This window comes from Ochotona curzoniae, unplaced genomic scaffold (assembly GCF_017591425.1).
Source record: "Ochotona curzoniae isolate NIBS_2020 unplaced genomic scaffold, NIBS_Ocur_1.0 contig_2599, whole genome shotgun sequence".
Lineage (NCBI taxonomy): Eukaryota > Metazoa > Chordata > Mammalia > Lagomorpha > Ochotonidae > Ochotona > Ochotona curzoniae.
In genome coordinates this window covers 8,269,502-8,282,526 of record NW_024465520.1, presented here as the reverse complement: position 1 = coordinate 8,282,526, position 13,025 = coordinate 8,269,502, and positions in this window count along the sequence as shown.

The following is a 13,025-nucleotide window of genomic DNA, read 5'->3' as shown; positions in this document are numbered from 1 at the left end:
TGAAGTGATGGTGATCTGGGAAGTGAACAAGCAGACGGAATATTTTTCCCTCTGTCTGTTTCTCTCTTTTGTTCTATGACTTTGCCTTTCAAACAAGTAGGCAAGTTCTTGAGATGTGTGACCCTTTTAAATAAAGGTTTCCTTAAGTGAAGCCCAAGTGAAACTGTTAAGGAAAATCAAACCATTGCTGTGAATAAACTTACATTAGGAAACTGATAGGAGCCAGAACCAACTGATTCCTGGGTGAGATGCTCCAGTGATCATCTCCACACAGTGACGCTGCTGGAACAGTTTTTCATGCACTTTGCACATATACAACAGCTAAGAAAGAAAGACAAGCACGTTGCTGTATATACAGCAGCTCAGAAAGAAACACACACAAGACCATTGTGTCAGGTTTCAGTGTAAAAATAAAAAGTGCTTGGCAGTGTAGCCTAGCAGCTGAAAGTCCTTGCCTTGCACACGTTGGGATCCCATATGTGCGCCGGTTCTAATTCTGGCAGCTCCACTTCCCATCCAGCTCCCTGCCTGTGGCCTGGGAAAGCAGCCAAGGACGGCCTAAAGCCTTCGGACCCTGCACCTGTTTGGGAGACACAGAAGAAGCCGCTGGCTCCTTGTTCCTGTCTTCGGATCAACACAGCTCCATTCTTTTTGGCTGCTTGTGGAGTGAATTATTGGACAGAAGATCTTCCTCTCTGTATCTCCTTCTCTCTGTATATCTGCTTTTCCAATAAAAATAAATAAGTCTTTTTAAAAAAAAGTATAAGAAAAGAGACATTGAAGAAATCAGGAAACATACTCTGTACCTGCAATTACCGCATTTCCACCAGCAATGTACGGAGATGTCTCGCCTCCACTTTCACAGAGGGAAAAGGAATTAAACTCAGCTCTCAGACCTGAACCCCAGGAGTTATCTGCCACAGTAAAGTTCAGTGCTGTGGAGTGTCCCAGACGCCCACCTCCTTGTGCTAGTAGTTACAGATTATGCCACTATACTCTAGCTAGCTACACAGCCAAGAAATTTTCTCTATTCCCCCTTGTCCAAATTTGGACACAGTGTGAGAAACTTTGATTTCAGCCTCTGTGGTAGGATGGCAAGTAAGTACAGGTCTTTGACTTGTAGCTCTTTCCAGGCCTGCCATGATAAGATATAGCATGAGATATGGGATCTCTAGCTAAATGCCAATGTTCACAGGTGTGTCCTTTGAACCTCAGACAGGATTAGGTGGAAACCTTTGTCCTCATAAAACAGATTTATATTTTGGTTTGCATCAGTTTCAGCTGCATAGAGATCTGGCCTACAGCTGAGAGTACACAAGTCACTACACCTGTGAGACCAGGTGTGGCTCAGGTTGCTATCAGCCTGGGAAGCCAGAAACGGTCCCTCCCAGAGTCTGGAGCAATAGCCAAAAGCAAGACATCAACCAGATGGGATGAGAGTAGATTAGTGAACTAAGGGCTTTGCCAGTGCAACTAAGTGAGATTCACCATCATGTGCAGCTCAGTGCTGTCTTCTAACGTAGGCTGGTAAAGCCTACTCCTCCATGGATCCTAGGAGTAGCAGACCCACACCAACACCTAGAAAGAGACTCTTGAGCCAACTCAATGTCGGGCAAAGGTCCCAGTGAATAGGACTTACATCATAACCAACAACACCGGTGTTTGGGAGATACCGTCCTCAATTGTGAGTTCACCTTAGAAAGAGGCAGCCCAAGAAGCATAGACCAGACCCTTAACTCACAGTGTCACACCAGGCTTGACCATTCATGGATTTCAAGTGGGATTCAAACCTATGCACATATGGGAAGAATAATTGTTTGCAATGGGGAAGAAGAAAGATTAGTGTCAAATCATTTAGGATTCTCCTCTACGATGAGACAGAATCAAGTACGGAACCATGGTGCAAATCGCAGGAAAATAATATGGATGAAGCTTCTGGGACTCCCTCTGCCAGTGTAGAGACTTGCAAAGACAGAAACCCCAGCTTCAGACATTTTGAAAACTCAGTCTGAACACATCAACTATGAATTTAGGACAACCAATGGAACTGGGTCAACTTCTAGTGCTAAGACACTGACTAAACAAAAACAGCTGCTTGTGGTGCCATGACATTCAGTGCCACACAGTACGTTTAAGCAGCATAAAGTTCTGGATTTCAGAGAAAGTAAACACATGGCTCAGAATTTCTGAAAGTTTGAGCACAAAGATATATTACAAAAACTGGGGAAAAGTATCTAATCCTTAATGTGTGGACATTGTATGCCAACATGAATCAAGTATTTCCTTAGTCATGGCTTCCGTAAGTAAATAAACAAATAAGCTGTTAGAAACTGACCAGTTATTAATTTATATCTGTAAACTTTCATAAGACTCACCATAACCATTTTAAGGAAGCAAAAAGCACAATCAGATTTTAAAAACCACCTAAAACTGATTCAGTATTGTAAAAGTGAATCTTAAGAAAGATTAAAATGATTTTTTAAGATTTCAAACAGAAGTATTTGCATAGCACATTAAAGGAAATGAATAAATTGAACAAGAAAAAGCTTGTGTAGAATTGAGGACAAGTTTTTTTTTTTTTTTTTAATAAGCAGTCTCTGGAGAAAAAAGAAAAAAGAATGAAGAAGAATAAAACAAACATATGGGAACATTGGGACTGCACTGGGAAAGTGAATGAATGGGGTGAGAGGCCTTCAGAAGGGCAAAGGAGTTTAAAGACACAAAATAAAATTTACTACATTGTAGAAAACAAGATACAACTCTTGAGATAAAGGCAGGACAAAAGTCACAGCGTGACTTGATAAAGAACAGGGCAGTTCACATACTGCTGCTGCCAGAGACAGAGGTTGAACTCTGCCGGCAATGGTCTGAAAGTGGACAACAGGTGGAAAACGCACCAATAAGAACAACTGTTGACACAACTGCAGAAGACTATTCGCGTGAGTATTGTGCATGCATCATTCATATGTCAACTGTTAAAGCGGAAAACCAAGTCATTTAAAGACACTGACAGTGATATTGTGGCACAGTGTGCTAGTCCTCCACATTAAACACTTGTGTCCCCTATCACAGTGGGTTGAAACCCTGGCTTGGGATCCAGCTCCCTTTCAATGCACATCCTGAAAAGCTGCACCTGTTGGTTCAACAACTCAACTTCCTGTGTGGGAGAGCTGGATGGGTTTCCTGTATCAGATATGGTGCCAACTTAGCTGTACAGACATTATAAAATGAAACAGTGGATGGAAGGCCTCTCTCTAGTTCCCTCTCCCTGTATGTGTGTGTATTAATCTGTGCCTCAAATATGCAAATAAATAAATTTTAACAAAAAGAATCAGTTGATTATGAGATAAGGTTATAAAGCAAAAATTCAAACCGTGAAGATAAAGGAAAGCTTTAAAAGATAGAGATTTTTAAAGGCATATATTTTTCTTTGTGTTAATTTTTTTTCTATTTCACATTTCAATTTCTATATTCTGTTATCATTTAAAAATATCCTATTGCAACCAAATTTTCATAAAACATGATAACTACAAAGAAAAGTTTATCATAGATACAATAATAGTAAGGACTCAAAATACGCTACTAAAGAGAAAAAATTAAATACAAAGGAAAGTTGTAAGGCAGAGAAAAACAAAGCAACTGTAATAAAACGATATATATATATATGCAAATGGCAATAATAAGAGCCCAGCTGGTGAAAATCACACTAAATAAAATAGATTGAATTATCTAATAAAAAAGACAAAATGATTAAATGGACTTTTTAGAGCTAAATCTATGCTTCCTAGAATAAAATCACTTCATCTCTTCTAAGTACAAAGATTAAAACTGAGCAGTCAAAAAAGATATTCCATACAAATAGCATAAAAAAGAAGTGAGGAGTAACCATACTTAAATCAGATAAGACAGACTAAATCAAAAGTGACGAAAAGAGAGCTACAAGGCCATTGGACAATGAGAAATGGTTCAATCAGCAGCACATGCGAGTCCAACACTGGAAGGCAGAGTACAGAGAGCAAACATTGATAGAACTACAGGAAGCAGTCTAATCCAACAGAATAAGAACAAGAGAATTTAATGCCTGTTTTCAGCCAGGAGCACATCATCCACACAGAAAATCAGCAAATAAAAACCAGAGTGAGACTGCAGCCTGCACCATTGGGCTTGCCATACATCTACAGCGCATTCCACACAGAGCAGCAGATGACACAGCTATCTCATCAACACATCATCATTTTTCAGAACACATAACCCTGGAAACAATAAAACAAATCTCAACACATTAAAAATATATATATATGTATTTTCCAATCAGGATAACTAAAAATCGAAAGACAATAATTTTAAATCAGCAAAAAACAACTTACCAGACATTTGGAAAATCAACAACAGATTATTCAACAACCCATTGACAAAGGAACACATTAAGAAGGAAATGTCAAAGGATCTTGAAACAAATGAAGAATGAAAATAGAATATATCCAAACATTTGGATGCAGCAGAATCAGAACTAAGAGGAAAATTCAAATCAGTTAATGATCGCAAATCAGGGATCTCAAACAATTTAGCACTATAACGAAAGGGTATTGCAGGAAGCCGTGCAGTTGGGTCAGATGGCATGGATATGAGATGAGCACCACTCTTTGCTTGGCAAGACTGCCAGGAGTTTCTGACTGCTTGGCAAGGCCGGGAAGAATGTCTCTAGTCACTTCGTTGTTGCCTCACCCCATTGTGTGGACACTCGATCACCTCTGATAGTCCATAAAATTCTCCTGAGGGTGTTGTTGTTTTTCTGAAAATGTGAAAGGATTCCTGTAACTAGTATAACACCTCTAACTGATCAATTATGTTATGGTAAAAGAGTCTTAAGGCAATGACACACAGCTAAAATCATACAATAATACAACTGAGCCCACGTTGTTCCCAAACGTCCTGTCCACCTTTGTCCTGGAGCTTGCCCTAATGTAAGCAATGTTCTCCTTAAGAAATGACTTGATAATATCTTGGCAATTAATGGAGATACAAAGAGTTTGTTTACCGTGCAGCCTTGAACTGTTACAACACATGGAATGACACATTTTAGTTTCTCACCAGGGAAAGCAGAAAGTATATGGGGCATCTTCTAAAAGAAAACAAATGTGAACCTCCAAAGAAAAATGCCTTAAAACTTCCACCTTATATTGACACTTATACTTGGGAAAAGAAAACAGTTTATAAAGATGAGAAGAAGTTTCTTGTAAAGGCCTTCTGTTCATTGAAAGGCTGAGTTGCCCTGATCATTTTCACTGCCCTTTAACAAAAGAACAGAAAACAATTGAATCAGCACTAGGTGATGGTAATTAGTACATGACTGATTATAAGTTTTAATAAAGTATCTATGATATATGCCTTTATAAATTCCTTTCATCTATGAACTTTATTTTTAATGCTGTATTCTTGATATTTTAACTAATATTAGTTTAGGTTTAGTGAAAATCGATTTTGGATATAAGTAAACCACCTGCCATTATGTAACCGCATATGCTGCCAACCATGGAGTTCGTGGCTTCAGCCAGGTCACTGCAGGTTTGAATGAAAATGCTTTCTTTAAAGTAAAATACTAATAATACTTTTTTAAGAATTGTTTTTGTAGCCATTCCTTAAACCATGAAGTAAAAATAAACAATTGAGTGTTGTGCATAAGCTTGTGCACATTTCTGTAAAATAAAGAAGGCAACTTTTCTGATTTGTCCATTATGAGCATTATGCTGTAGTGGTCCATGTCTCCTCTTCTGGTCTTCTTGCCGATCCACACACCCTTTTGCAAGTTCTCAAGTCAGCCGGAGCAGGTCTCTGGCAAGTGGCACCCAGACCTGGGGCTCTGCAAAGGTAAGCCTCAAGTGTTGGTATTCACGGTGTGGATTGGACTTCATCCAATGGCATCGTAGGCACCCTGATAAGAGTTCAGATCAGGTAGGGGTGAATAGTCAGGACATTTTTCGTTGAGAAGCATTATACCCTCTGCTACAAAATGGGACGGAGTGCATCCAGTGAGAGAAACTTATATGCTGATATTTTTAAATATACTTTGCAGAGGAAAGGCATTAAAGTGAGTAAGCAGCAGCCTCTGGGATTATTACAGTCTGTGCAGACTGTCGGCTCCTGGCTTCCAGAGAACAGGACTCTAGATTTGCCTTTTGACCTCATTAAAGAGCTAAAACATGCTCTTTCTGGTTATGGTGCAAACTCCCTATGGCCACCTGCGGCTCTAAAGAAGCGCCTTCTCTCTGCTCATTTGCTCTCTCTCTTCTCTGCTCTTTCTTTAACCTGCTCTTCTCTCTCTCTCTCTCTCTCTCTCTTTCTCTCTCTCTCTCTCTCTCTCTCTCTTTACTACTGCTTTTTTCTCTGTCTCATAGAAGAATACCTAGCCTCTTGTACCCTATGGACAATGTTAGTACACAATTAAATATAATTCTTAAAGTGGTCTCTAAAAATATGATGTTTATATCAAAGCTAAATTTAGTATAAAATCAAAATTTAAAATGCTGTTACATTGTTTCAACGTGTGAGATGAACCCATGTGTTCTGTGTGCTAGCTTTAGTATTGATTGAAAATGGCTACAGCATAAAATGTGTTCTTGATGATGATTGTAAAAAATTTGTGTGTGATATAATTAATTATAGTCCTTATAATGTCATTTACAGCATTTTTCTAAATATTTATCATTGATACATAGCATTAAAGTCTGGCCCTCTGTTAAAACAACAAAGTTTTAAAGATACATGTTATTTTATATCTCCTTTCAAATGTTTTTTATTTAATTAATTAAAATCTAGTTTATATTTTATTATATGAAAGAATCTATTTCACTCAGAAAGTTTAAGGCTTCTTGGCATCTCTGACAGGCATCTAAAACTACAATAGCTTCAAATTTGGGGACCTTGGTGTTTCTACTGGGGCCTCCTGGATATAATGAAAGAATTTATCCCTTATTTTGTATAGGCAACAACTGATCAGATTATTTTAATTGTACAAAAAACACTGTCAAACGCCAGGAGGGACAAAATTTGGTTATATCAAAATACTATTGCTGATGTCAAAAAAAAGAAAAATTGCAAAAATCTAATTCAAATGTACATATTATCAAGAGTTTCAGAATAAGTAATGCCTAATGATAATGGAACATAAAACACACACACACAAAACAAACAACTAAATAATAGTAACAAAAAAGGTAAATATTTACAGTTTTGTAAATATTTCAGGTTGTCCGCTGTACTCTCCTAGGATAATTTATATTGCTGGGAAAGCTAAAGTATAGGCCTTCAGTGTATTAGATGGATTTTACCATAACGACCATTTTCTCCTTTCAGGGTTTGGATTCAGATTGAATTATTATGGCTGAGTTTTCACTTGCTAATTTTTAATGGGCATTATTATTACCAAGCTTGGTTAGGAGAGATTTCTTAGTAGTTTCTAAATTTGTCTGATATGATATCTCTTAAAACCTGTAACATTGTAGAGGACTCAGTCAGAGGGCAGTGGCCATCCTGTGTTCTGGACCCCAGCTCAATAGTCTTGGGGGGCGGAAGGAACCATGATGATTAACACAGACCCAGCTGCCAATCCTGGCTTCTTGGCTCACAGGATTTACACTGACTTTACCCATATGTGGGTATCTCACCATCTAGATTTGTCTGTTTTGAATACTCATTTGAGAGTCAAGAGGGCTGGTCGCAGCACAACTTTTTGTGTCAGGGTCCAAACGAGGTGTTGCTATGGTCCTTAGGTTTCTAAATTGTGTGGGTGTAGTGGCCAGCTATGTCTGTTTCTGTTAAAAATCGTTTGCTTTAATGGGTCCAATGCCAAGATAATTGGTAATCAGAACTCAGGTGGGAGGTCCAAAAGAAGCTCCTGGTTCATGACTTCAGCACAACTTCGGCCTTGTGGCCACTTGGGAAATGAACCAGCCGACAATGATCTTTTTCTCTGTCTCTCCATCTCTGTAAATCTGCCTAGCCAATAAAAATAAACACATTTTTTAAAATAGAGAATTTTAATTACTGTGAGAATATAACTTGAGATGTTCCATGTTGGGTAATCACAGTGTAAAGATAGTCAATGCAACTTCCACACCCTAAAGAAGCTCTGAGTACATAGCAGAACTAGAGGCACAAGCAGGTACAAACCGTGTGAAGAAGAAGCTTTGGGCTTGTTTAGTGATGTACGTGTCTGCTTCATATGAGAATGAGACAGTTCTAAAATAGTAGGTGACTTCTGATACAATCACTTAAGGGGAGAAAAGTTTGAGACAATGAGTAAATCTCACTCTAGGCCAAAGCCATGCCTGAAGGACAATCCCATTCTATGTATCTGATTCTCACACTGTGCCCCTAAATACGCACAGCAAACATTTTAGAAAATGCTTCATTTTGGCATTATTCCTGCTATGGAACTCATATCGAATTTTTTTTTGAATTCTCATACAATGCATAATTAATTGTTTAATGTCAGAACTACTTCAATATTTCTTCCATGTCCACTTTGTGTCTCACTGTTTTAAGTTGAGAAAGAGCCTTTTACCATAACATGATTGAATGAGCCAGGTATTTTTCCAGTTACAGAAACCAGTCCACATATGCAGATAAACAACAGCACCCTCTAGAGAATTGCAAGAAATATCAAAGTGGTGATCAAGTGCCGTACAGTGGGGTGAGGCAGCAATGAGGTGATTAAAGACACATTCTGCTGGGCCTTGCCACGCAGCCAGAAACCCCTTGTAGTGTTGCCAGCAGGGCAGCCATACTCCCTACAATTTTGCACCATTTGCCCCAACTGCATGGCCTCTAGCAATTCACATATATGCATGGCTTAAATCCAAAATTTAAAGTAACAGCAGACATTTTATCTTATTTTTTTTTTGCCACTTTTGCGTGATGGAGATGAATATATACAAGCGCCTCAGATTTGTATAAATTAACATAAAATTTAAGTAGTCAATAGGAAATATGAGGAGTTATGTAAAGTATTAGCAAAAGGATGAATGATTCTATTATATTGAGTTAATTATGCCAAATGCAATACAGAAAAAGAATCACAACCACAAAAATCAACATAGATGGGTTTTAAATGGCATCAGAAATTTTTATTTGATTTTTTAAATACAAATTCCATAGTTCAGTTTATTATTTCATAGGCAAGCAAGAAATAATTCTACTTAGCAGAAGTGCAGAGACCCTGCCAAACCAACTGGATGGTGCAAGTTTTCTGCAAGTTCTGGCAAATCCAAAGTCTTATTATGTTGCTAGGCAGACAGTAAACATAAACAAACATATCTTGTTGAACGTCTACATGTAGAGTGTGCAGTTTAAAAATTCGTTGAGAAATACAGGGAATCCATAAATTGCTTCCAATTGTAAATCTCAGTAGGACAAAACAAACATTTCCAACGTTATTGAGAGCTTTTTAGAAAATAAGATGAGTGTCTTTATTAATGTTGTATTGCAGACCACAAGTGAGATGAAACAGCATATCTAGGTCCCACAAACTCACACAGTATAAATGTTAAAGACATCATTGTTTGTTTATAGTATACATATTCAACAAACGGCTTATGACTAATCCTGCATTGATGACATTACACATCATGAAATAAGCCTGTATCCCCCCAAAATCAAATGTTTTCTTCAATTTACAGTAGATAATGCATTGAGTACAAAACAAGTAGTATAAAGGAGAGAAATTAAAGTTTTGAGATTTTGTTAGTTTATAGACCTTGTTCATCTCCTGAGGAACAGCACTTGATTTTCTAACTTAATTCTTTAGTGTGACTAAGTACACAAATACTTATATTTACAAAATGAAAGTCTTGCCTCCATCAGGTACCACTTCAGCCAGCAGCATTAGCAGCTGTATGTATTACTGATTTGATGAACACTCAAAGCCATTTTAGTCTCACTTCGCAGGAAAAATTTCATTTGCATTTTTCTTTATCCCAGTGTTTTTGGTTTGGCCATCGCAGTGTTGTACAATTAGGCATTTGGCAATATATAACACAGAGTGTGTTTTACACCTGGACCAAGAGAAATCTGTGTATGCTAAGGAATTCACTTATCTTAATCAAGGTAAGAGAGACCTGCCCAATAAAATAATGATGACATGCTCTTTGAAGTCTGTCAAAAAGCAGTAGCAAACTTCCAGTTGCTTTTGTTTCCTTACGGTTTTTCAGTTTAGAAAGACCACGGGCATCTGCCTGAATCTTTTTCCCTGCACCAAAGCTTTCAGTTCCTCTCAAAGACATGAGTTTGGCCAAGTGCTGGCCTCACCTGCCTTTTTCATCGCCTCTTAAGGATTATTGTGATTGGTCCTCTTAAATTCAGTTTCATGAAAATTACTATTTATATACTAGGTGGAACATTTTCGTTATCTCATGGATTTGTGTAAATACTGTCCTTTGAACTATCATCTTAATAATTTCTGAAAAATTCTATAGCCATGAACGTAGGTTCTGTTGGTAATTAATACTGAAAAGATGTGTGTTATGGTATCGCTAGTTGTAGTTTTTTTCCTAAACACCAGCTAGGTCAAAGTGGTTGCTCGCATTCTTCAGCTCTTTCCTATCATTTTAGAGCTGACTTGGGTCTCTTTTCCCATAAGCATCATAATTATACTTTCTGGTTTGTAGTGACTGAAAGATGGTATTTCATATTATTTTATTTTATTTTCAATATTTAAAGTGAAAGCACAAATCCAGTCCCTTGTGTTGTTTGTCATTGGAAAGTTAAGTCTAGCATTCTTTGAAAGATAGTCTTACTGAACATATAATTTTCATTTGCTCTTTATTCAAATGTTTTAATTGCCTTATAATCTGGCCTATACAGTTTCTGAGACAAATTACACCACTAAATGAAGCTGTGTGTACCCACATAGCATATATTTTTAGCTAGTAGCTGCTGTTAAGTTTTTCTTTACATTTTGACTCTCAGTGACTGAGCCATGATTCAATATACTTTTTTTTTGTATGTGTATTGATGATGTTGGTATCATTTCATGACTCAACGATTAAATATTACCATCAACATTGGAAAGATGTGGTAGTTATTGAATGCAGAAATCTAGCTGTATGTTTTTTAATTTGTTCACTTTGAAGCTCCCAGGTGTTATTTGACTGATTCATGGAGTTACAGTCTGTCTCCTGTAACTTAGCATAACAGTAAAATATTCACAGCTTAGTGTTCCCTTAAGTCTTAAAGACATTCCTTGAAAGATTTCTCAACCCAATTTCTCCCCAAATTTAAAATATTTGGAAACTTATGACATAATTTCTATCTGCCTCAGATTGCCTGAACGTTTGCTGTCTCCTCAAATCAGCAGGACTATATATTCCTTTTGATCAGTTTACCAAAGCCAAGGTCTAGATTACCTTAGGCAAAACATGGGCACAGTCACTGCAATATTATTCATTTTCCTTTTCTCAACCCAGAGTATTGCTAATCTAATAGGGAAACCTGATAAACTCCACTAAGAGTCTAAGAGAACTCTTAAGAGCGTTTGGCAAGCTTGCAAGATTAAAATCAACACACAAGTCCCCAAATCATTTGTATACACAAACAGTGACATGACTGAGAAAGCACTTGCAAGATGAATCCCACTCACAACAGTTACGAAAGAAGTTTCAATACTTGGGATAGTTTAACAAAGATATGAACTACCTTCACAATGAAGTTACAGAACACTAAGGAAAGAAATGAGTATAAGATAACCCGCATGGGAAGTTAATCAGCAGATGGAAGATCTTCCTCTCTGTCTCTCTTCTTCTTTGTATATCTGACTTTCCAATAAAAATGAATCTTTTAAAAAAATAAATCAAATAAGACATTTGTACAGTATTCTATTTATTTTAAAATAGCTCTCTGACGAAAGTTGAAAGTCAAGTGTTTATTTTTCAAATAAGAATTAAGTGAAGCAACATCATACTCAGAACTCTATAAAGTACATTGACCTCTGGCTATTAAAATCACATGAAAATTGAAAATATATGATTAATAGATTCATCTTATCCATAAAAACTAAAAGAAAATTTTAATATATATTGAACTTTGAGGATTTTTTGTATTGTCTATATTACTTGAATGCTTACATTATTATAAGGATTTGTAGTAGTTCTATCATTCTCTCAAACTCATTTATTATACGTCTAAGTTCACATATTTTCCTCCCTCTGTAACCCCTGACAACTACCGAGCTATTTGTCATGATGAAATTTTTATTTCTTCCTTTTTTAAAATGTTCAACCTTAGATGTGAAAGACAAAGAGAAAGTGTTTTGGTAAACTGAGCTGAGACAAAAATACAGGTACACTGGCAGGAAGTTTGATTAGAAGTGGAAAGGACACAGGCGTCATAGGCAACTCTACCTGCCATACCACAACGCCTGTTCCAAAACAGTGTTTCTTTCTCACTGTCTGGAGACAGGCATCTAAGATCGGAGTTCTGGCATGAGTATGTTCTGGGGATGCCTCTTGTTTCCACACACAGCAAAAGAAAAAGAGGGAGAAACTCAAGCATTATCATATTTCTTCTTATATGGACACTAAGAAGAATTAGGATGAGGTCTCCATTCTAATGACAGTTACCTACTAAACAACTTCTCTGCTACTGCATAGTAGATTTTATTGTCCCCACATTGACTTTGTGAGAACTTAAAAACAAATTCTATAGTATCTATTCATGTTTCTTCCCTGACTTGTGTTTCCTTGGTCCTCATCTTTATTCCTTTATTCCTTTTCTCTTTATTTTTTTTCTCACTCTCAGTGCTGCCACTAGATATTTTTTTCCTTAAGATGCAGGTTTGACGATTATCTCAATTGCTCAAAACTCTTCAGAAAATTCTAGTTACATAACTAGTTTAATCTAGATGCCTAGAGTAGCATAGTGGCTAATTTTCCTGCAGAGCTGCCTTGCCTGCTTCTTTCAAATTTCCTATTGCAGTTTTACCAAAAAAAAAAAAAAAATCTTACATCTGCTGAACGATTCATGTACATTTG